A 22,083-nucleotide genomic window follows, 5' to 3' on the forward strand; every position below is an offset into this window, starting at 1 on the left:
TTCTATGTTTATATGTTTCTCCCCGTGGTGAGCCCCATCAATAGACAATAGACAATAGGTGCAGCAGTCCCACGGCCTAAAATGGCCGTGGGACTTATCATCGCCCGCCTGGGGCTTGGACATCGGCAGAGAAATGGAGGACAGGGGAGAGAAAAGACTTTGCCTTCCATCACAGTGGGTCCACTGTGATGGATGTTTGTGTGAATTAAATTGTGTGTATGTCTGTAGGAAATTGTCTTTGTTTGTATGGCTGTGGAAACGGAATTTCGTTTGAGCCTCACTGAGGCTCAAATGACAATAAATGGTATTGTATTGTATTGTATTGTATTGTATTGTATTGTATTGTATTGTATTGTATTGTATTGTATTGTACTTGAGTTTGACATGATTGTATTTATATACAGCATTATCTTATCTGATTTGCCAGCATGCAAAACAAAGTGCAGGTGACAATAACAGCCCTAAACCTAAATATGGTGAAAAACCTTTGTTTGCGGCGTACTGCCCTGTTAAATCAGATGATATAATACACATATACAATCCAGCCCAAACAAAACCATAACGGGGAAAAATAGCAGAGTGTAGATTATAGGTTTACAGCATTTAGCGCTACAGTTCCAGAGAAAAAGTCCAAAGGCTACAATGAGGTAGGTTGGAAGATTAAGACTAACAAAAAAGGAAGAATTCTTTGTCTTCGCAGGAATATTCATTTCATAGAAACATAGAAACATAGAAAATAGGTGCAGGAGTAGGCCATTCGGCCCTTCGAGCCTGCACCGCCGTTCAATATGATCATGGCTGATCATCCAACTCAGTATCCTGTACTTGCCTTCTCTCCATACCCCCTGATCCCTTTAGCCACAAGGGCCACATCTAACTCCCTGATAAACTGCACTCTTCCGGTTTTTTTTTTTAACCCTTATCTATTTAGTTTAGTTTAGTTTGAGTTTAGTTTATTGTCACATGTACTGAGATACAGGGGAAAGCTTTTGTTGCGTGCTGTCCAAACAGCCAGCAGAAAGACAAGACGTGATTACTATCGAGCCGTCCCACAGTGTACAGATACATGCTAAAGGGAAAAACGTGATTAATATTTAGTGCAAGATAAAGCCAGTAAAGTCTGATCATTGAGAGTCTGAGCTATCTTCAGGCAGTGCATCATGTACCAAGGGCTTCACTTTGTACATCTGATGGATTGTAAAATCATCAGTTGAAGATCATTTTACTGAGAGTAAAATTTGTGGTTCTGCAACCAAGATATAGATGGGCATCGTGAACTTCAACCTCTGCTGAGTCATGCTTGTGTCACGCCCAATGACCTGGGTTTGATCTTGACCTCAGGTGCTGTCTGTTTGGAGATTGCAAGTTCACTCAGTGACCAGGTGGGTTTTCCCAGGTGCCCTGGTTTCCACCCAAGCCCCAAGAATTTCTGTTTTTTTTTTTAGGATAATTGGCCACTTTAAATTGCGACCAGTGAATAGTTGCGTGCTAGAATCTAGTCAACACGGTGAAGGCTGCACGGTGGCGTAGCAGTGGAGTTGCTGCCTGACTCGCCAGAGTCCCGGGTTCGATCCTGACTACGGGTGCTGTCTGTAAGGAGTTTGTACGTTCTCCCTGTGAACTCATGGGTTTTCTCTGGATGCTCCGGTTTCCTCCCACACTCCAAAGATATTCGGGTTTGCAGGTTAATTGGCGTTGGTAAAATGTGTAGATTGTCCCTAGTGTGTAGGATGGTGTTAGTATACAGGGCGATCGTTGTTCTGTGTAGACTCGGTGAGCTAAAGGGCCTGTTTCCACTCTATATCTCACAAGTCTAAAGGTACAAGGTCTAAAGTGAGAATAATGTGATCATTGTAAATCTTTGTTTTAATTTAGTTTAGTTTGGAGATACAGCGCGGAAACTGGCCCTTCGGCCCACCGAGTCCGCGCTGACCAGCGATCCCCGCACATTAACACTCTCCTGCACACACTGGGGACAATTTACAATTTTACCAAACAAGCCAATTAACCTACAAACGTGTATGTCTTTGGAGTGTGGGAGGAAACCGGATCACCCGGAGAAAACCCACGCAGGTCGTAGAAATTCCGTACAGACAAGCACCTGCAGGCATGATCGAACCCGGGTCTCTGACGCTGTAAGGCAGCAACTCTATCGCTGCGCCACCGTGCAGCCCTTCGTCCCTGTGCTTGATGGTCGCCATGGATTTGACTGCCTCTTGGGATTGTTTCCCCTTAGTCTGACCCTCCAGTTCCTGACTGCTCCATCCCTGGAAAATTACCCCCTTTTGTGAGAAACATGGATTCAAAATCCTCTTCTGTTGTTCAGCCCGAAGTTTTCAAAACAAATTTGATTCCGTGACCTTTGAGCACTGTCAGGAGGAAGAGATCTTCAAACCTGTGGCTCAGCAGGACTTCAACCTGTTGAAAGGCTGTGCTGCAGGTCTGTGCCGGATCCCACTGGGCTTTGCAGAGCAAGGCCGACAGATTCAAGTAAAAGTGGGAAAGAAATAACCTTTAGTGCAGCTGAGCCTCAAAGTGTACAAAATGTAATGCAATACATGATGGGACCTGCTCTTTGCTGAATTGCATCTCAGAAAACTGCTGCTATCGTAAACTGGAGTAGTTTGTATATTTGATTTAACTGTTGAACAAGTGCATTGATGAATGACAATGGCAATTTTGCAGGCATGTTGGAAGAAGAAAAAAAGTGAAGTGGGTTTAGATTGCAAGACTAAGCTTGACCTGCTTATTATTCGGAGGGGGGGGAGGAGAATAAAGTTCTGAGTCATCTGGTTTTGGTGAAGGGAGGAAATATCGGAATAAAATGATCATGCATAAACAGTGATCTATCCACAGGCCTGGATAGAGTGGATGTGGAGACGATGTTTCCACTAGTGGGAGAATCTAGGACCAGAGGTCGGTCATAGCCTCAGGATGTAAGGATGTTCATTTGGGACGGAGTTGGGGAGGAATTTCTTTAGTCAGAAGGTGGTGAATCTGTGGAATTCATTGCCGCATATGGCTGTGGTGGCAAAGTCAGTGCATATTTTTATGGCAGATATAGATAGATTCTTGATGAGTGTGGGCGTTAGGGGTTATGGGGAGAAGGCAGGAGAATGGGGTTAGGAGAGAAAGATAGATCAGCCATGATTGAATGGCGGAGTAGACTTGATGGGCCAAATTCTGCTCCTAGAACTTATGAATGGCACAACAAACTCATTGTGCCTTTTAGACTGATTTGGAGTGATTTGACATAAGATTTGAAATTCCTAATACCACTTTAAATCTTAATTTATAAACAAATATGCCACTAACAAATTAATTTTCTTTCAAATTTGAAATTTCTATGATGAAAGTATATATTTTCATTTTCTACACAGTAGTGTGGATTTTCTACACAGTTGTACGTGCTTATATTTTAAGCTTTGCACAATTTGATTATATGTTCTCTGATGTTATGCCAACCCAATCCATCAGATCATTGAGCCGTATGTTGCTTTGGCCTGCTCGTGATCTGTCATCATCAACCTTTTCAGACAATAACTAAAGCAATTTTTAAGAAACTGGAATATTATGCACATCGCATGTTGAAATTACTGTAATCTGCCCAGTTGGCAATATATTATATTTTGTTGAATTAGGCTTTATTTCTTCTGTTCCAACTAATTTTTAGGTTAACATAGAAACATAGAAAATAGGTGCAGGAGTAGGCCATTCGGCCCCTCGAGTCTGCACCGCCATTCAATATGATCATGGCTGATCATCCAACTCTGTATCCCATACCTCTACATACCCCCTGATCCCTTTAGCTACAAGGGCCACATCTAACTCCCTCTTAAATATAGCCAATGAACTGTGGCCTCAACTACCTTCTGTGGCAGAGAGTTCCAGAGATTCACCACTCTCTGTGTGAAAAATGTTTTTCTCATCTCGGTCATAAAAGATTTTCCCCTTATCCTTAAATCTCGGTCTTAAAAGATTTCCCCCTCATCCTTAAGTTCGAGCAATTGTTCAGAGATGTTTATGTTTATAGATAATAGACAATAGGTGCAGGAGTAGGCCATTCGGCCCTTCGAGCCAGCACCGCCATTCACTGTGATCACGGCTGATCATCCCCAATCAGTACCCCGTTCCTGCCTTCTCCCCATATCCCCTGACTCCGCTATCTTTAAGAGCTCTCTCTTGAAAGCATCCAGAGATATAATTAGTGTTGGTGTCCGAGCACAAGAGTTTCTTCATTACCTGTCTTTGGAGCATGGGAGGAAACCGGAGCTCCCGGAGAAAGTCCGCACGGTCACAGGGAAAATGTGCAAACACCTTCCAGTGTGTCGATGAGAAGCCTCGCGGGCTGGAGGTGGATGAAGCCTGTGGTCAATGGCTACTGGATCTGAGGAGCCCGCGGTTGGGACCTGGGTCGGCGCCAGCCAGGCAGGCGTCTGGAGAGGACCCGTTGGCGGTAGTGGAGAGGTCAGTGATGGCACCGACCGACAGATGAGGATGGACATGTGCAAGTGGAGACGTCGCTGCCGGGGTAAGGAACAAAGGGGGGGAGGGGGAGAACAAAGGGGGAACTGGCGCGGAGGAACTTTGTAACTTTGTCGGCACCCTTTATATGACGACTATTTGCATACCTTGGGTGTGCAGGCAAAGAGTTTCATTGTGACTTGTCAAATGTGACAATAAAGTATCCATTCAATTCAATTCGACTCCATACAATCAGGACCCATAAGGAGGATCGTACCCAGGGCTCTGACGCTGTAAGTCAGCAACTCTACCATTGTGCCCCTCTGCGATCACTGTTTTAAGTTGGAGATATTCTGAGAACGGGAGGAAATGTCATTGGATTGACTAGAGTTGCCAATTCTAGGCCGCCCATCGCTGTGGGGAAATTTTGCCTGTGCATCCCAGACACAACATGAAAAAGAACAGCAACTTTTATCATTTTGTTAGCGCCAAAACACAGCGACACTTGCGCACTGCCAAGGTGAGGTCTGCTAGATGATCTTACCGGGTTTACGCAAAACAAAGCATTTCACTGTACTTCGGTATATGTGACAAAAAGATATAATTGAATCATGGAATCCTTGAAGTTTTCCAAATTATTTCTCAATGTATTGTGTTGAAAAATCACACAATTTTCTATATGTGCTGCACGACACGAACTCAAAAGTATTTTTCCTTTTTGAATCGTAAATTAATAATTTGCAGTCAGCTGGTTCTCGATACAATTAGGCCACTTATTGGGAAACGTAGTAAAAAGATTTAATTGTAAGGTGATAACATTTTGTCTTAAAGTTTGTCTCTGCAGTTTTAAATTGCATGAGGGGTCTGTGGTTGTGCTTGGTCCCAATGGTTGAAAGCATTTAGCTAAAAAAACGAAAGGAAATGTACTGGGGTTGGCCAAGGTCGTTGCATCAAGAGACAATGACGTAACTGTATAGGCAGAACTTGCTCATGAAATCTCGACTCATGTTGACAAAATACTTCTTAAGGGCCTGTCCCACTTAGGTGATTTTTTTGGCGACTGCGGCGACTGGACCCCCCCCACGACAGTGTCTACGACAAGCTACAACAACCTACCACCGAGTCGAAGTCAAGCTACGGCAAGCTACCGACAACCGGCGACCCATTCGGACGTCCCACCTACGACCACACCTACAACCACACAGGCGACAACCTGCGACAACCGAAGTCAACCTACGTCCACCCACGACCCTGTCGGCGACAACTGAAGACAATTCAGTCGCTGGTACCAGTCGCCGGTTGGCGTAGGAAGTCGCTAATGGAATTCACCCAAGTCAGCACCAGCGACCATGTACGTTAACCCGGCGACAACCTACGACAGCACCTACATCAGGAGAAGTCAAACTACACTCATTGGCGGCAACCCACTGATGCCGTAGGTCGCCGAACATTTTTGAACTTTAAAAATCCAGTGGCAACTAGAAAGACGCTACGACTCCGGGCGACTGAGGAGACGACTCACGACCAACCAGGCAACACCCCGGCGACCATGTGGCGACAGCCTAGTCACCTGTAGTCGCCTAAAAAATTGCCTAACTGGGACAAGCCCTTAAGTCATCATATAAAGAGTATGCAATATTTTCAGAGACACTGCCCTTTATGTCCTACCCTGAATCTACGTCTATGACATCAAGGTTTCTGCTGAGAATAAAAAGATTCATTACTTTACTTACAGAAGTTTGGTGTAGTTTAGAGATACAGCGCAGAAACAGGCCCTTCAGCCCACCGAGTCCACGCTGACCAGCGATCCCCACACATTAGCAGTATGGTGCACACACTAGGGACAATTTACACTTTTACCCAGCCAATTAACCTACGATCCTGTGCATCTCTGGAGTGTGGAAGGAAACTGGAGCACCCGGAGAAAACCCACACAAACTCCGTACAGATAAGCACCTGAAGTCAGGATTGAACCCGGGTCTCCGGCGCTGTAAGGCAGCAACTCTACCACTGCGCCACCGTGCCGCCCTCTCCTGCTATTTTGTCTAAAATTCTTCCCTCAACGAAAAGTAGCAAAAGCATTGCAGTGGAATGGGGTTGTTGTTGTATGTTGTGACACAAGTGCAGTTCATTTCAAAGCGATGGACTGGATGTGCGGTGCAAGAGACATTACTGGGATTACACAACCCTTAAGGGCCTGTCCCACCAGCATGCGATTGCATGCGTCTAGCGCGACCAAACGTGGTGGATTGAGGCGTACGGCCTCGCGGGGCCGGTCCCACTTCCAATCGCGGAGCCGTCTGGAGTTGTGCGGGGCTGGTCCCGACATCATACTCACCAATCAGCTGGCCGACTGAATTTGGATGTTGCACGGCGTCGGGCGGTTACGTCATCACGCAATGGCACGCCGGGCGGTGACGTCATCGTGCAACGCCACGAGCTAGGCGTACGCCGTCCAGACGCTGCGTACAGGCCTCAATGCGGATGCGGGCCGACAGGCCGTACGGCTCAAGCGACCACGTTAGGTCGCGCTTGCCGCATGCAGTCGCATGCTGGTGGGACAGGCCCTTTAGGATATTACACTGATGTGGCATCTCTACAATAGGGTAACTGATGCATAATCCAATATATTTACTTGGGAATGTGAGATTGACATGAATTCACTATGGTATACATTTTGCCTTAATGAACAAATTCAATTTTTAATCATAAGTGAATTGAGTTTGAATAACAGTTAATTTAATTTAGGGTCACAATGTGGAAAGGGACTCTTTGACCCACTGAGTCCATGCCGACCTGCGACCCCCATACACTAGTTCTATCCTACACATAAGGGACAATTTACAATTTTACTGAAGCCAATTAATCGACAAACCTGTGCGTCTTTGGAAAGTGGGAGGAAAGCAGAGCACCCGGAGAAAACCCACAAGGTCACATGGAGAACTGGCAGACAGTGCCTGTACGCAGGATTGAACCCGGGTCTCTGGCGCTGTCAAAGGCAGCAACTCTACCGCTGAACATTAAACACAGCACAGTGTAGGCACCAATCTGCACACTACTTGAACAGTCCTATATATAGTGTAAAACACAAAGTGCTGGAGGAATCCAGCAGGTCAGGCAGCATCTGTGGAGGGAATGGACAGAAGGCATTTTGGGTCGGGACCTTTCCTCGGATGCTGTCTGTCCCGCTGAGTTCCTCCAGCACTTTGTGTTTTGCTCAAGATTTCAGCATCTGCAGATTCTTGAGTCTCCTCTTAGAAATGGTGTGGTGATCTTGAGTAAGTAGTATTTCCATGAGGTGAGGGTTGTGGAGAAAATAGACCGAAACTTTCAAAAACGTACTGCCAAATGGATAGGAAATGCTTAGCGGGATATGGGCCAAATGCAGGCAATTGGGAATAGTTCAGATGGGGGGGAAACTTGGTTGGCAAGGATGAATTATGCTGGACTGTGTGAATGTATGACTGTGTGAAGTGAATCCTGAAATGGAGGAGGAAGCATTTTAATTACTCATTCTTGTCACTATTTGAATGTGTTCAGTGGCACAGCGGTAGAGATGCTGCCTTACAGCGCCAGAGACCCGGATTCGATCCTGACTACAGGTGCTGTCTGTACGGAGTTTGCACGTTCTCCCTGTGTTCACGTGGGTTTGCTCCGGGTGCTCCGGTTTCCTCCCACACTCCAAAGACGTGCAGGTTTGTCAGTGAATTGGCATCTGTAAATTCTGTAGGATAGTGCTAGTGTACAGGGTGATCGCGGGTCGGCGTGAACCCGGTGGGCTGAAGGGCCCGTTTCCACTCTGTATCTCCAAAGTCTAATGTCTGAAGAATTCTACGATTTGAAGCTGAGGCATTCACTACAAGAACTCAAAAGTATTTTTCCTTGTTGAATCATAAATTAATAATTTTCAGTCAGCTGGTTCTCGAAACAATTAGGTTTCCAATCGGGAAACATAATTAAAAAATGTAAATGTATTGGGATAACATTTGTAATTCTTTATTTTAGTGCTAATATTATTCAATGAATCTAGACAGCCTTCCACGTCAAATGCGACTGAGATCGATATTGAAAGATTAGGGGTCTGAAGGTCTTAGCTAATAATGTAACTCTCTCTATTTCTTTCATCCCCTGCAATCTCGCTTTTATAGCTTTATGATTGGATTATATTCTTATATTTTATCTGGCCACCCGTTTCAAAAACAATTTTGAAGAGTGCAATGTAATGGTTTAATGAGGGCGTTCTGCTAATTTGTTATATCGGAAGTAGTCTCAACTGATCAAAATCAGTTCATCAGTGAAGCTGCGATGAACTAAAGGTACATCCTTACGTTTGTCCAGGCTGCGAAATTCAATGACCCAAATCTGGGCGAAAGGTCTGAAGAAGGCATTCAATCATTAGGGTTTAGCAGGATAAAGCTCACCAAATAATGGACAAAATGAGGGCCATCATATGATTTTTAATGCAAATTGAGCCTTGTTCTGCTCCGGCTTGATGGATTTAAGAGAGAGTTAGATAGAGCTTTAGAGGCTAGTGGAGTCAAGGGATATGGGGAGAAGGCAGGCACGGGTTATTGATAGGGGACGATCAGCCGTGATCACAATGAATGGCGATGCTGGCTCGAAGGGCCGAATGGCCTCCTCCTGCACCTATTTTCTATGTTTCTATGTTTCTATGAGTGACCTGGAAACAAATGTAGAATATTTTGGCTGCAATTTTGTACTAACCTGTCAAAGTCACAAGCTCAGTCCTGTTCTGGACAAGCAGGAACTTGACGGGAATAATCGAATAATTCCACCAGACTGGACATTTTCCGTATTGCATCAACTGCAGTGCCTCTATATGCCAAGACAATACATCAGCACTACAGTTTAAACCAATTTTTTCATTAAGCATTTTCGGCCTTCAGAATGTCTCTCCAGAATTTCACAAAGGGATCAGCAAAATTGATTTTCTTTGAATTATTTTTATACAATGGGATTAAATAATTGCACTAAATCTTTCTAAAATGATGTTACACTGGCGGGTCGGATACTTTCAAGGTGGAATTCCAACAGTGGCCCATTATAGCTGGAGATACTGGAATCATTTGCACTGTTCACTGTAGCTCCCGGGACCTATAAAAAATGTAGGTCTCATTGCTTCAAAGAACCAGAGCTTAGCTCCTTTGTATTCTGTTCGCAGCGGGGATGCAGGATGAGTACCACTGATGGGAAATTATTGAGATGAAGAAAAGCAATCAACCACAAGGCCATAATGTTCCTTTACCCTCAATCGCTCATAACTGAAAATAACAACAATTCAGATATTCGCTCTGGTTTTACATGAATTTGAAAGCTTATTATCTGCAGACACAGTGGTGCAGCTGGTAGATCTCTAACTACCTGGGTTCAATTCCAAATTGTGTTGTTGTGTGGAGTTTGTGTTTTCTCGCTGTGACTGTGTGGGATCCCCCCGGGTGCTCCAGTTTCCAGCCGGCATCCCAAAGACGCCAAGGTAGGCCGGCTAATTGGTTACTGTAAATCGCCCCGAGCATGTGGGCGAGTTGTAGACTTTGTGGGGAGATGATGGGAATGGCGAGTGGGGACACGGAATTCTTCGTTTTCGCTGGAGCTATAAATGGAAGTGAACATTGCCAAATCATGGTTAATCCTCACCACTTCAGCTTACTTTGCTGCACTGACACAGCGCGGAAACAGGCCCGTCGGCCCGATGAGTCCGCGCCGACCAGCGATCACCCCGTGCACTAGCGCTATCCTACACACTCGGGACAATTTACAATTATTCCAAAGCCAATTCGCCTACAAACCTCTACGTCTTTGGAGTGTGGGAGGAAACCGGAGATCCTGGAGAAAACCCAGGCAGGTCACGGGGAGAACGTACAAATTCCGTGCAGACAGAACTCGTTGTCAGATTCGAACCATAGGTCTCTGGCAATGTAAGGCAGCAACTCTACTGCTATGCCGCCCATATCACTTGTAATATGAACATAGAGGAGTACAGCACAGTGACAGGCCCTTCAGTCTACAGTATCTGTGCCAAACATAATATAGAACCATAGAAAATAGGTGCAGGAGTAGGCCATTCGGCCCTTCGAGCCTGCACCGCCATTCAATATGATCATGGCTGATCATCCAACTCAGTATCCTGTACCTGCCTTCTCTCCATACCCCCTGATCCCTTTAGCCACAAGGGCCACATCTAACTCCCTCTTAAATATAGCCAATGAACTGGCCTCGACTACCTTCTGTGGCAGAGAATTCCACAGATTCACCACTCTCTGTGTGAATTTATTTTTTCTCATCTCGGTCCTAAAAGATTTCCCCCTTATCCTTAAACTGTGACCCCCTGTTCTGGACTTCCCCAACATTGGGAACAATCTTCCTGCATCTAGCCTGTCCAACCCCTTAAGAATGTTGTAAGTTTCTATGAGATCCCCCCTCAATCTTCTAAATTCTAGCGAGTACAAGCTGAGTCTATCCAGTCTTTCTTCATGTGAAAGTCCTGACATCCCAGGAATCAGTCTGGTGAACCTTCTCTGCACTCCCTCTATGGCAAGAATGTCTTTCCTCAGATTAAGAGACCAAAACTGTACGCAATACTCCAGGTGTGGTCTCACCAAGGCCCTGTACAACTGCAGTAGAACCTCCCTGCTCCTACACTCAAATCCTTTTGCTATGAATGCTAACATACCATTCGCTTTCTTCACTGCCTGCTGCACCTGCATTCAATGACTGGTGTACCAAGATAATGCCAAGATAAACTCTGCCAGCACATGGTCCATATCCCTCTATTCCCTGCATATCCTCTTGCCTATCTAAAAATCTCTTAAACACCACTAACACAGCTGCCTCCACCACTATCACTGATTCTTGCCAAAATATATTTGAAATATCAATAGCTTCCATTTCAAATGCTCGTCTAACAGCAAAATATCTTTCAAGAAGTCTCCTAATTGTGTTTATAAAACCAAAATTGGCATTGAATCATGTAAGGAGATTTTAGGACACTTGACCAAAAGACTGTCTTCGGAGAGAGGAGGATTTATTTATTTAGTCGGAGGGAAGGCCTCCAAATGCTCCTCTGACCAAAAGACTGGCTAGGGAGGTAATTGAATGCCTTAAAGTACAGACACTAAAATATCTGAAAAACTCTGAGCTCGTCTGGCTGAATCTTTGCAGGAAGGAACAGAGTTAGTGTTTCAGGTGATCGATCTTTCAACAGAATGTTTATGGAGAAGAGTGGAACTAGATGAACACTTCCAACCCAGCTGGTTGACAGTGGAGAGGTGTTGGATGGCATGACATGAACAATGGCCAGAGTGGATGTGGTGATTTCTTCTTCCGAAGGAACTATTTGCTGGCCAAATATGACAACTGCTACTGGATAACTTAAACAAAGCCCGTTAGTTTATTTTAGTTCAGTTAAGAGATACAGCATGGAAACAGGCCCTTTGGCCCCACCGAGTCCGCACCGACCAGCGATCACTGCACACTAACTCTATCCTACACACACTAGGGACAATTTACATTTATACCAAGCCAATTAACCTACAAATCTGTACGTCTTTGGAGTGTGGGAGGAAACCGAAGATTTCAGAGACAACCCACGCAGGTCACAGGGAGAACGTACAAACTCCGTACAGACAGCACCCCCAGTCAGGATCGAACCTGGGTCGCTGGCACCGTAAAACAGTAGCTCTACCGCTATGCTGCCACGCTGCACCGCTTTTATACTTCTGATTTCCAAGATTAAAGGAGGCAATCAAATCTCTTGCTTTTTTGTTAAAGAGCACAAGCCCTGATACATCTTGAACACAGAGAGTGGTGGATGCCTGGAATGCACTGCCAGGGGTGGTGGGGGTGGGGTCAGATACGATAGTAGCGTTTAAAAGGCATCTTATGAGAGGCACATGGATACGCAAGGATTGGCGGAATGGCCAAATGAGAAGCAGATACTAAATTACATAGGAAAGACACAAAATGTTAGGCTAACTCGATGGGTCAGGCAGCATCCCTGTAGAACCCTGTTTACCCCTGGCAACTTTAATAGCACATAACAATGTTATTTCACTTATTTATGAACAACTAATGATGAACAGATACCGTTATACCAGAACCAAACACAGTCAGTCAATGAGAAAAAATATGTATAAATCCAGAATCAACAAATTTACCCCCTGGGTAGGTGAAATTTACCCCAGGTTGGGAGCCCTTGCTGTAGAAAATGGGGCTGGGTGACATTTTGGGCCAGGTTCCTTGCTCATCATTTTCAATGTGATGACACATCCCATTTAAGGTCTTCTCCTCTCCCGGCCACAGGCCAAATCCAATTAAGGGTTATTGGACCAATTAACCCGATCCTGCAGACACCGTAAAAACCCTAGAGACTAGAGGTGAAGGAGGAGCGGATGTTGTGGGGATCAGTCTAGACTGTTTGTCGTGAGAAATAAAACCCATTGGGTGAGTTCATGTTACTGTACATACCAGTGAATTCTGCATTGATCTAGTGTCAAGTGATATGATACAATAGAATTTTATTTATGCCAGGAGGGAAATTGATCTGCCAACAGTCATCAAACACAAGGTACATGAAATTGAAGCGATGAGTGGAAAGGATTGGGGATGTGCAAAGATGGTGGAGGTGGAGGGGGAGGGTCAGTCTACCTCATGACAGAAGGGGGAGGAGTTGTACAGTTTGATAGCCACAGGGAAGAAGGATCTCCTGTGGCGTTCTGTGCTGCATCTTGGTGGAACCAGTCTGTTGCTGAAGGTGCTCCTCAGGTTGACCAGTGTGTCATGGAGGGGGTGAGCTGTATTGTCCAGGACGCTCCGCAGTTTGAGGAGCATCCTCCCCTCCAAGACCACCTCCCATGAACCCAACTCCACCACCAGGTTGGAGCCAGCCTTCCTGATGAGCTTGTTAATCCTGGTGGTGTCTGCGGAAGGTGTGACTGATGCCACGCCTTCTTCAGACTGACCCAAAATGTCACCTCTCAATCACTGAAGAAGAGTCCCAACCCAAAAATGTCACCTACGCATTTTTTCTCCAGAGATGCTGCCCGACCTGCTGAGTTACTCCAGCAATTTGTGTCTATATTTAGTTCCATTTCTTTACTTGCTTCTCATCCAGATACAGTAGCTGACTGTGTTTAGCAAGGCAAACCTATCCCAATATAGCACCATATTCCTTAATGAGATGTTAACTTAAGACGTGTTAATTAAATTTGCCTCTCCCTGTACTGCAGCATAGCAGTCGACACATTATGTTACAGTCTGCGTTAAATAGGTACTTGTCAGCACTTGATGTTGAGACTGAGGCCCCTGATATGCTTGCACGTGGTACATTTGCAAACGAAGCTATGGAGGAGCCAGAGATGATGAATTGTTTTGGCATTGTGACTGCACACGTTTTTTTTTCTTCTAAAAGCTCAATTTTGTTTGCAGATGTCACACAAAAAATGATAATCTTAAATCAGAGATAGCTTCAATTACTTTGTTGCTTTCATGCCAACAGCAAAAATGATTTCCGTTGCACTTGGAGTGTGAATGTTGCTACCATTGCAGCATTTATCTTTCATCTTCAATAAGGGGGAAAAAAACTCTGTTATGTTGTGGGGTTGGAGTTACATTCAGACCAGAAATGTATTGTGTGACAGGTTCGCTTTCCTGAAGTACATTAACATGAAATTTACCAATAGAACATAGCATTTATTTCAAGAGGACTAGAATACAAAAACCTATGTAATGCTGAGGCTCAATGCGGCGCTGGTCAGGCCACATTTGGAGTATTGTGAGCAATTTTGGGCCCCATGTCCGGGGAAAGATGTGCTGGAGCTGGAGAGGGTCCAAAGGAGGTTTACGAGAATGATCCCAGGAATGAGTGGGTTAGAATATGATGAGCATTTGACGGCACTGGGCCTGTACTCGCTGCAGTTTAGAAGGATGAGGGGAAAACCTCATTGAAACGTACAGAATAGTGAAAGGCTTGGATAGAGTGGATGTGGAGACGATGTTTCCACTAGTGGGAGAGTCCAGGACCAGAGGCCATAACCTCAGAATTAAAGGACGTTGCTTTAGGAAGGAGTTGAAGAGGAATTTCTTTAGTCAAGAGGGTGGTGAATCTGTGGAATTGCATTGCCACAGAAGGCTATGGAGGCCAAGGAGGATATCTTTTAAGGCGGAGATAGATAGATTCTAAATTAGTGCAGGTGTCAGAGGTTATGGGAAGAAGGCAGGAGAATGGGGTTAGGAGGGAGAGATAGATCAGCCATGATTGAATGGTGGAGTAGACTTGATGGGCCGAATGGTCTAATTCTACCCCTTTCACTTATGACCATGAACGTATGGACAGGCACATGACTATCTCACTGGCAATAAGTGCAGATGGAATGGATCAGTTTAATTTGGCATCATGATCATCGTGGTCTAAATGGCCATCTAAGTTCACGGTGGTGGCACAACAGTGCAGCTGATAGAGCCAGGGACCCAGGTTGCGAAAATGGGACAACACGGAACCAGTGTGACACAACATGCTACAGTAGCTCAGCGGGTCAGGCAGCATTTCCGGCAAGTGTGGGTAGGTGATGTGTTGGATCGGGACCACTGGTGCCTGATTCGCTGAGTTAAGGGCCTGTCCCACTTACGCGACTTTTTCAGCGACTGCCGGCGCCCGTCATAGGTCGCCGAATATTTTCAACGTTGAAAATTCAGCGGCGACCAGAAAGATGCTACGTCTGTTTGGGCGACTGAGGAGACTACTCACGACCATACAGGCAACACCCTGGCGACATGTTGCAGGGTGAAACCTGTATGGTCGTGAATAGTCGCTCAAAGACTCGTACCTTGTTCTGGTCACCGCTGGATTTCAACATGTTGAACATTTTTGGAGACCTGCTGCGACTATGACGGATGCCAGCAAGTCGCTGAAAAAATCTCGTAAGTGGGAAGGCGCATGACTCCAGCACTTTGTGTTTTTTTTTAAAAATTGTAAACTAGCACATGCAGTTACTTGTTTCTACGTAGAACCGGTGTGAACGGGTGACCGATGGCCGGCATGGATCGATGGGCTGAAGGGCCTGTTTCCGCGCTGCATTCTTTTAATTAATCAGTTTACATGCTTCTGATTTACCAGCAGATTATGGATCGAAAGGACATGACCTCCAGTTCCTGTTCTACACTCACAGCAAAACAAGGACTACATCAAATGGGAGGCGACATTCCCCCTGCAGGCACATTGATTTTGTTCTCGCCAACTGCCCCACATTGAGTTACATGTGCTATCATTTTTTGCAGGCAGGCAGTATGGGCAAAGATCACAGGATTTGCTCGCTGGGTCCTAATGGGGAGTTATATCGTGTGGAGAGGGCCTGTCACCCAAACTGTCCAAGCCTACCGCCCAGCGGTATGAATGTTGATATCTCTAATCAGACACAACCCCTGCATTCCTGTAACCCCCTCCCCCCGTATTGCGCTGGCTGGTTAGCACGCAATCAAAGCGTACCTGTACATTTACCTCGGTACACACGATAAAAAACTAAACCGAAACATTCCCTCTCTCTCTGCCCTTCCCCCACCCAAGCCATCCTGCCAGTTCCATTGTTCCCATCCACATACCCCTTCCACAGCCAACAATGAACCATTGTTCATTGGCCTTTGTTCTGGATTTGGTTACCGCTTTGCCTCCAAATTTTGCTGCCACAGGTTATGTTATAAATCATTTAGCTGTGCCAGTTATTGAGATAAATCACTGATAATATTTCTCTTGCTTTCTTCACAAAGTAGTCTTTTTTGCTAAGAATTGATACGCGGATTAAATGCCGCCAGGACTTTGGTCAGGTGTCTGTGCATAGGAAGGAACTGCAGATGCTGATTCATATCGAAGATAGACACAAAGTGCTGGAGCAACTCGGCGGGGCAGGCAGCATCTCTGGAGAAAAGGAACAGGTGATGTTTCGGGTTGGAACCCTTCCTCAGACTGGAGTCTGAAGTCTGACGAAGGGTTCTGACCTGAAACATCACCTATTCCTTTTTTTTTCAGAGAGGCTGCCTGACCTGCTGAGTTGCTCCAGCACTTTGTGTCTATCTTTGATCGGATACTGTTCTTCAAGAATGGATAATAGCTGCAATCAGTGACTTAATATGGAACCAGACCACAAAAGAGATGCATGAGGAACAGTGGTGGCACGGTGGCACAGCGGTAGAGTCACTGCCTTACAGCGTAGCAGCGCCAGAGACCAGGGTTCGGTCCTGACTACGGGTGCTGTCTGTACGAAGTTTGTAAGTTCTCCCTGTGAACACGTGGGTTTTCTCTGAGATCTTCGATTTCCTCCAAAGAGTACAGGTTTGTAGGTTAATTGGCTTGGTATCGATGTAAAATTATCCAGAGTGTGTATAGGGTAGTGTTAATGTGCGGGGATCGCTGGTCGGCGCGGACTCGGTGGGCCTAAGGCCCTGTTTCCGCGCTGTATCTCTAAACTAAACTGAACAAGCCGGATTATTCTTAGCTGTGTGCATGCACACACTTGCGCTTGGACATACTTCCTCTTTTGCTTGTATCCTGGAATAAGACCTGGCTCAGGATGCATTGACTCCCATGATCTGGCCTCTATTGTTGCCTGGCTCCACACATCAAGCCTTCTGATCAAACTTCCCTGACATTATCCAACTTCAGATTCCATTCTTTCCCCCCCACCCCCCGACTCTGACCTTTGTCCATCTGCCCATTGAAATGGCCCTCCCCTGTATCCACCTATCACTTACCAGGCTTTGTCCTGCCCACATCTATCTTCCAGAATTCTCCCCCCCCCCCCCCCCACCCCCACCCACCATCAGTCTGCAGAAGGGTCCTGACCCAAAAGATCTTCTATCCACATTCTCCAAGGATGTTGCCTGACCCGTTGAGTTACTCCAGATAGACACAAAGGTAAAGTCAGCATCTCTGGAGAAAATGGACGTTTGACATTTCGGGTTGGGACCTTTCTTCAGACATTACTCCAGCAAATTGTGTCTTTTTTTTTGTTGCTAATTCGGCATCTGCCGTTCCTTGCGCCCATTCACAGATTCCATTAACATTCATCTTAAATTTTAATACACTTTAAAGTAAGTTTGTGAGGCATTTGAAGGCTATTCTGGGTTGACTGGGTAACAGGAAGACTGAGTTGGATGATCAGCCATGATCATATTGAATGGCGGTGCAGGCTCGAAGGGCCGAATGGCCTACTCCTGCACCTATTTTCTATGTTTCTATGTTTCTATTGATGGTGACATTTAGCGCAATTTAAGTGGCATGATTACAGGCCTGTTCCACTTTCACGACCTGCCGAGTTTGCCCTTGACTCGTACTCGCAGCATGGTCGTCATGAGGTCGTAGGTAGGTCGTAGCAGGCCGTGATGCTAGTCGTTGGTACTCATGGCATCAAGTAGGTCAGGGCATTTTTTCTAGCCTGATGAAAAATGTCCACGAGTAAAAAAGGTAGTGAATTTGGTCGTGAAAGGGACATGCCCTTAAGCCTTCCAATACTACATTTATCACAGATTTCCAGAATTGGCGCTCATATTTCTAAAATCACAAAGCGGGAGTTGTTATCAAGAGCATGATTAATCCGCCTCTTAAAATGTAACAATGCATAACACAAGCAAGTTAACTGGGTCAAAATCAATAGCAGAAGGATAATTAATTTCCATAACTTCTTTACATCCCTGTCTTACCTGCATGGTAAATTTACTGTAATTGAAGCATTGAGTGTGCTATTAATTACAGTTCAGTTAGTGAAGGTTTCTTTGTCTATTTCCAAATCGGTTATAATCAGCTTACCAATTAGATACAAATTAAACAAAATGTCTGCTTCAGCAGAGACCTTTAATTTATTTACATTGATGAGAATGAGTAGAGACTGGAGGAACATCATCCTCTTCAACCTAAGACAATAACTGCAGATAAAATGTTACAACTATATCTGGCTGCTCTCTGCATGCAGCACGTTGATCAAAAACTCTTTGTGAAATTGAAAGGGACACGATAATCAATAAACAGTGGAGGTAAAAATCTTCAATTACAACAAGATCAATATAACTATCTTTTGATATTATGAGGTAAAGTTTGAAAGTTTATAGAAGGTATGACAAAAAAAAAACCTGCCGTAAGGAAGATTTAAACTTGAACGAGTACGATGACACTTTTAACGATATTTTAGGCACCTATTTTCTTTGAGGCAAGGAGACATAAGGAACTGCAGATGCTGGAATCCTCAGCAAAGCACAAACAAAAAGTGCTAGAGTAACTCAGTGGGTTAGGCAGCACATGTGAAGGGAATGAGTAGGCAAATATTTTGGGTTGGGACCCTTCTTCAGATTGATATTTGCATACTAATGAGATGACAGGTTAGATGCCCATGTTAAAATTTAATTGGGGTGACTTTTATCAATCCCAAAATAAATCCATGGATTAGCAACATAGATTCCACATATTAATTAGTTCTATATTTAATTTTCAAAGACTGGAAAGCTAAATAAAGACATTTCTAAATTATTACTATTCTGAATTTTAGCAATGCCTTCCATCTAGGAATACTATATTCCCAATGATTTTAGAGTCAATTTCTAACCCTTGCTTTCCCACTCTCTCTCCATCCTAGTTCTCCAACCAGTTCCACAGTCCATCTGATTAAATGGTACTGATTCTATGCTGTGTTGTCACCCTCCCCTCAGCTAACAATGAACCATTCTACATGTGCTTTGATCTGTCATTTTCACATCCTACCCTTCCTTATCTCTTAGTCTCCCTCTCCCCTGACACTCAGTCCTAAGAAGGGTCTCGACCCGAAACGTCAGCCATTCCTTCTCTCCAGAGATGGCACCTGTCCTGCTGAATTACTCCAGCAGTTGGTGTCCATCATTGGTGCAAACTAGCACCTGCAGTTCAATAGACAAGGTGCAGGAGTAGGTCTTTCGGCCCTTCGAGCCAGCACCGTCATTCACTGTGATCATGGCTGATCATCCACAATCAGTACCCCGTTCCTGCCTTCTCATCACATCCCCTGACTCCGCTATCTTTAAGAGTTCTATCTAACTCTATCATGAAAGTATCCGGAGAGTTGGCCTCCACTGCCTTCTGAGGCAGAGAATTCCATTACACAGGTACTACTGAAATATGGGCAGTGTTATAATGCAGGGAAGGTTTGGTTTTGCTTTTATAGAGGTTTTTGAATTGGAAGTACAATGCTCACCTTCATTTGCTTTCTTAACACAAGATATTTTATTCATGTGGAAATTTTAGTCTTTTTTCCTGAAGAAAATGAATGATGCCAACACAGATAGATACAGTGGATAAGAAGGTAAAGGGTATGCTTGCCTCCATTAGTCAGGGCATTGAGTCTAAGAGTTAAGAAGTCATGATGCAGCTCCATAAAGAGCCTGTCCCACTTTGCGATTTTTTTTCAGCGACGGCGAACGTCAGTGACTGGCGCCCTAAAAACTGTCAAGTTGTACGACACTCCTCGTCACCGACACGTCAAGCTACGACACTTCGCGTCACCCGCCTTCACAAGAAGGTGACACCGAAGTATAATAATCACATTGGAGATGAACTTATTTGCAATAAATCTAAGGACCAATAACCTTTTAATGGATAAGTCGGAGCTTAATATACCCGCGTCACGGGCCGTCACCCGTAGGACAGCGTACGTCAGCGTGTGACAGGGCGCACGACATGATAAGATACCCAGATGCCGCCTGAAGATTTTGAACATTCCGAAATACAGGGGCGACAGGGAGACACCGTGCGTCACTACACGCATCACCGCGCGTCACTACACGCATCACCGCGCGTCACTACACGCGTCACGACCCGACCACGCCGCGACGACCTCTTTTCAGGTTGTCGCCGAAAATGTTGCCCAAGTGGGACAGGCCCTTAAGACTTTGATTGTGCTGCATTTGGAGTACTGTGTGCAGTTCTGGTCATCCCATTACAGGAAGGATGTGGAGGCAGAAGATGTTGAGCAGCAAGCATGCTCAAGGGGGCGTTAGACAAACTTGGATAATTTTCTCTCGAATACTGGAGGTTGAGGGGAAACATGATGGAATTATATAAAATTATATAAAATTATGAGCGGCACGGTGGCGGAACGGTAGAGTTGCTGCCTTACAGCGCTTGCCACGCCAGAGACCCGGGTACGAACCCAACTACGGGTGCTGTCTGTACTGAGTTTGTACGTTTGCCCTAAGATCGCTTGGGCTTTCTCCGAGATCTTCGGTTTCCTCCCACACTCCAAAGATGTATGTACAGGCTTGTAGGTTGATTGGATTCGTATAAATGTAAAATTGTCTCTGGTGTTTGTTGGTTAGTGTTAGTGTGCGGGGATCGCTGGTCCGTGCGGACTCGGTGGGCCGAAGGGCCTGTTTCCGCGCAGTATCTCTAAACTAAACGCATAGAAAGTCAGAACCTTTTTCCCAGTGTGGAAATGTCAAAGATCAGAGGGGATAGCTTCAAGGTAATAGGGGCAAAACTTAAAGGAGATGTGTAGGACATGTTTTATCTTGCACAGAGAGGGTGGGTGACTGGAATATGCTGCCAGAGGTGGTTGTGCTAGCAGATACAACGTGCCTATTAAGATGCTTTTGTATAGACACATGAATATGTGGGGGATAGAGGGATATGTAGGCAAAGGAGATTAGTTTAAGTTTGCATGTGTAGGAAGGAACAATAGATGCTGGTTTAAACCGGAGATAGACACACAAAGCTGGAGTATAGAAGTTGGGAGGTCATGTTGCAGTTGTATAAGACGTTGGTGAGACCGCATTTAGAATATTGTGTTCAGTTCTGGGCACCATGTTATAGGAAAGATATTGTCAAGCTTGAAAGGGTTCAGAAAAGATTTACAAGGATGTTGCCAGGACTAGTGGGTGTGAGCTATAGGGAGAGGTTGAGTAGGCTGGGTCTCTATTCCATGGAGCGCAGGAGGATGAGGGGAGATCTTATCGAGGTATACAAAATCATGAGAGGAATAGATAGGGTAGATGCACAGAGTCTTTTGCCCAGAGTAGGGGAATCGAGGACCAGAGGACATAGGTTCAAGGTAAAGGGAAAAGGAATCGGAGGGGTAACTTGTTCACACAGAGGGTGGTGGGTGCATGGAACAAGGTGCCAGAGGAGGTAGTTGAGGCTGGGACTATCCCATCGTTTAAGAAACAGTTGGACAGGTACATGGATATGACAGGTTTGAGGGATATGGACCAAGCGCAGGCAAGTGGGACTAGTGTAGCTGGGGCATTGTTGGCCGGTGTGGGTGAGTTGGGCCAAAGGGCCTGTTTCCATACTGTATCACTATATGTAGGTATGTTGCAAAGCCTACCTGAAGCGTCGCTGAAAATCTGTCGCTGCGGGTGTGCGCGATTTTGGCGCCGTTTAGAGGGGGCGGGTTTAAAACGCGATTTTCTCTAGGCTGTTCCAATCGAGGATGTTCAGCCTAGTTAATTATTAACGAAAAATCGCTGAAAGACCCCGTCGCAAAAGCTATTATTAGTTTTAAAGGCCTTGAATAATAGTTATAGTAGTTTAAAAATCAATCTATAAACCCGCGACCACCAGCAACCACAGGGTCTCATAAAGCAGACAAATGA

The 22,083-nt window shown here is 45.2% G+C and overlaps 1 protein-coding gene across 4 annotated transcripts in view; it reads right to left on the minus strand.

The window, feature by feature from the left end:
* gria3 (glutamate ionotropic receptor AMPA type subunit 3) overlaps window positions 1–22,083 on the minus strand; it is a 310,941-nt gene that overhangs the window by 28,367 nt on the left and 260,491 nt on the right. The window lies entirely within an intron of this gene.

This window comes from Amblyraja radiata, chromosome 12, assembly GCF_010909765.2.
Source record: "Amblyraja radiata isolate CabotCenter1 chromosome 12, sAmbRad1.1.pri, whole genome shotgun sequence".
NCBI classification, from domain to species: domain Eukaryota; kingdom Metazoa; phylum Chordata; class Chondrichthyes; order Rajiformes; family Rajidae; genus Amblyraja; species Amblyraja radiata.